This window comes from Meles meles, chromosome 2 (assembly GCF_922984935.1).
Source record: "Meles meles chromosome 2, mMelMel3.1 paternal haplotype, whole genome shotgun sequence".
Lineage (NCBI taxonomy): Eukaryota > Metazoa > Chordata > Mammalia > Carnivora > Mustelidae > Meles > Meles meles.
This window is the reverse complement of record NC_060067.1, coordinates 106,100,329-106,104,830: the sequence shown is the minus strand read 5'-3', so window position 1 is coordinate 106,104,830 and position 4,502 is coordinate 106,100,329.

The following is a 4,502-nucleotide window of genomic DNA, read 5'->3' as shown; positions in this document are numbered from 1 at the left end:
ATGGTTTTCATTGTAAAGAAATCTTGCTTGCACCTCAATTTATGCTAGTTTCTTAATTTTAATAAAGGAGGATATTTGCTGTTCAGTCTTTGAAGTATGTTTGGGTCGGCTTTTAGCAGAAGTGTGAAAGTACAAGCCATTGTTGAAAACAGCTGTAACTGCTTCTTACCTTCTTGTATGGAGAAATGGGGAAGACGAGAATCTAAAAAACTGTGATCGCACCATTTACATTATTTACATCCTGCGTTCTAGCAAAATGTAAAGCCCTTGTTTCTTTCATCTCTTAATGCACTCTGAGGTGGGATTTTTTTTTTCCCCTCCCAGTTAGCTTCAGATTTTGTTTTTCTTTCATAGAATGGTTCTTGCTAATGGAAAATCTGTGGATTGGCTGCATTCTCTCAAAGTAGGCTCCTTACCACACTCTGTATGGATATTTAGTTGGCCAAGTTAGACACAGTTCAATGCAGAAATGGGAGTAAGAACTCTGAGAACCATACACTGCAACACTTCCATTTACTTGCTGAATCCGTATCTTTATAAAATGAGGAAAATAAATCTGGACTTTCTTATATACCGTAAAGGTGAAAATGAGATAATACTTTTAATTCTTAAATAAAAGATCTGAAACAATCCTGTAAACATAGTTTTTATAATTGTACCTCCATGCTTCTATTTCTGTCACTTATAAAAAAGGTAAATTCAAAATCCTTGAAAGAAAAGACTAGATTTTTGTGTAGCATAAAATTTTAAAGGAAAACAACATTATTCAGGTATAATTGACATACAATAAACTGCACATATTTTGAGTATACAATTTGATAGGTTGTGTGTACATATTAGTGAAAACATCATTATAATCAACATGGTGAAAATATCTATCACCTCTGAAATTTTTCTGATACCTCATTGCCTACCCCCATTTCTATCCCTCAGATGACAAGTGGTCTACTTTACGTCACTGTATTTTTGCATTTTTTTTTCTAAATTTCACACTAAGCAGAACCAGTCAGTATGTATTCTTTTCTTGGAGAGGGATTGTCATGTTTCTTTCATCCAGCACAATTATTTGAATCATTTATTCATGTTTTGTGGGTATTGGTAGTGCATTTTTTGTTGCTGAGTAGTATTCCATTGTATAGATGTATCAGAAATTTTTTATGCATTCACTGGTGGGTGGGCATTGGTGTTGTTTCCAATTTTAGGCTGTTACACATAAAAACAGTATGAACATTTGTGTGCAAGTATAGAGATGGGACAGGTGTTTTCCTCTTTCTTGGAGAAATACCTAGAAGTGGAATGGGTGTATGCTGTTTTTGAAAGGAAAAAAAAAACACAACTAACAGTGTTTTCTATATTGGTTGTACCATTTTACATTCCCACCAGAAAATTAAAAGAATTCTAGTGGGTACGCATCCCCATAAAAACTTAACAGAAGACTTTTTAAATTTTAGCGATTTTAATAGCTATGCTGTGGCATCTCACCATGCTTTTAGTCTGCTGTTTTTATTATCTGCTAATTTGTCAGAAAGGTGGACACTGGGGTGATATAAAGTGACAAGAAGTGACAAGAAATCAAATTTAGTTTTCTAGACCTCTCTGTCACCATAGGGAACTCTGAGAAACTGGAAGGATTATTTATGTCCTCCCTATTCTCTCTACAGTTTGATTGCATTTATTTATTCATGATTCACTATTATAATTACTTTGTACAATATTTGGAAAAGTTACATAAAAAGAATAAATATTCATGTTTTTTTCACCTCGTCATTTTTGCTATTCGGATTTTGGTTTGTTTCATCCATTTTCTCAGCCATAATAAAATTACTAACATCTCTTAAAGATACACAGTGACTCAGAATTAAGGTAGACAGTCTAATATATCTCATATAATTTTTTTCAGTAATCTTATAAGTGTAGCATAAAATTATTTTCCCAACATATAAATTAAAGCAAAACAAAATGAAACAGAGACTTGGACAAGACTTATATCATAGAGCTAGTAACTAGCAGAACCCAAACTTGATTCAATATATTTCTTACTCCAAAGACTATGTGTCTTGAGTTGTCTGGTTTCTAAAAAAATTCAATTAAAAAGAAAAAATATATAGCTGAATTTTAATGATATTGAAAGCAATTATTCATTAGAAGTCACGAAACTAACTTAAGTGTAATTAGAAAGATGGAGTAAACAGACTTGGAATAATCAGCACAGTATAGTGAACCAAGCTTCTGGAGACATGGCTCATATCCCAAGCCTGCTATAGAACAGTTGTGATACCTTGACCAATTATTTTATTTCTCTGATTCATTTAACCTCTCTCAGATAAAGCAGTGTTAGAAGAACTCTAAGACAAATTATATCTCTGAAATGTTTTACTCTATTTGGAATGGGGAAACAGTTAAATGGGGTTGAATGACCTCCAGATTCTCAGCTCTTGGGTAATGTCATTCAAAGTTGATGATGATAAATGACAGGGAGATATAAGAAGATTGTTGACTGGTCAAAATATGGCAGAGGTACATTGGATCTGCAAGTGCCAAGTAACACATTTAAAGAAAAGAAACAATCTACTGAAGTAATTGAACTATGAAATTTTATTCCTTATTCAGAGAAGAGTTTTTGTTCATTGACACCTGGTTTTTATAAATATCAGCTCAGAACCACAACAAATGCCACATTATTTTTCCCCTTCATTGAATTGTTATAATTTATATATAGCAGAAGTAACTCTTTTCAAATTCAATTAATTCACATATAAAGTATTATTGGTTTCAGAGTTACAGGTCTGTTATTCATCAGTCTTATATAATACCCAGTGCTCATTACATCACATGCCCTCCTTAATATCCATCATCCAGTAACCCCATTATTATAAGCAACAAAAAAGCTGTATAATCCATACGTCAAACCAAAATTCACAACACCTAGAGACCCTTCTTTTTGTTCATTTTAGCCTTAGACATTAAAATGAAGCAATAGATGTTCTAAAGAACATCAAACCAAGATGTTAGAGAATCTGTGTTAGTATCTAGGAATGAAAAGATTAAAAACTATTATTCAGTGTCAAAAAATAAAAGCTGAGCATTTCCATATTTGAAATTTAAAACTAATTAAATGTATAGATGAGGAAAAAAAGCTTGTTCATTAAATCGATGGATTCTAGAACAAAATGTTGATTTTTAGGACAAATAAAAACAAGCTTTTTTTCCTACTTGTGGTTTATAATGTATGAGACCCATTATTACTTTATGTGGTACAGAATAGATTAAACATACTGAATTTGATCAAGATGATTGTGGAGAAATAACTGATATTTGAACCATCAATGAATACTGAATGAATATAAAGATTACTTAGCAGGTATATTCTTTATTTTGTAGTTGACATTGGAAAATAGATTGGGTTTTCCTCAGATTCATTGATGCCAACAATGGAAAAAATGTTGTAGGATGTTTAGTTGAATTTTCTCACTTTATACCTAAAGAGATTGAGATTTGGAAATGAATAGAAAATTGGTTATCTCATAAAAGATAGCCAGCATTGCAACAGAAGCATTTTAGGGCTGCTCTCAGGCACAGAATGACTTGTGTGACTTTTGACATGATACCAAGACTTTCTAAGACCATTTTTTCATATGTAAAATGTCAATGTTACTATGTATAGCTAAAAATTTGAAGAAAAATTTAAATAACATTTCATCAAATCTAACACATAATTTACTCTAATAATCACCTTTATTTTTTGCATCACTAAGGAAAAAAACTATAATTCTTTCACTTAGAATTGTGGATTTTATTCATATTTAAAGAGATATTTGAGGTTTATCTATGTATTTTTTTTAAGGTTTTATTTATTTATTTGACAGAGAGAGAGCACAAGCAGGCAGAGAGGCAGGCAGAGAGAGAGAGAGGGAAGCTGGCTTCCTGCTGAGCAGAGAGCCCTAAGATGTTTATCTAAGTATTAAAATTAAAATTAAAATATAAGAAAAATACAGTGGTTTAGTTATTCCTCAAATTTACCATTTTCAGAGCATGACTATTTTAAGTCACTTTGAAACTCAAATTGGTCAATGTTCATATTGTTGCTCTTTTTTTGTTTGTTAGTCTTTTTAAATCATAGTATTGTCCTCTGTGCCGTTGAAAGCACTAGTACTGAAGATTTTCTTAAGAGAGTGATGCACTATTATCTCTGGGATTTTCTCCCACATTGCTAACACTCATTCAAGAACTGTTTTTGCTCACAATTTACTATTTATCTAAACATAAAATTTCACTTTTTCCTCTCATGTCAATTACTGAGTGCTGGAATGTGAACAACTTTTATTCAAAGTCAATAGGAAGTTTCTAGCAAATTGATGTCTAATGTCTTAATGATGGTCTTGCTCTGTGGAAAAATCAATCCTATCTGCCCCTGGTTTCTTTGAAGTTTCCTTCATCTATTTTAAGGGATCCAGTGATATTCATGCCTTTAGTTATAGAGCTTTGTTTATGATAAACAATTC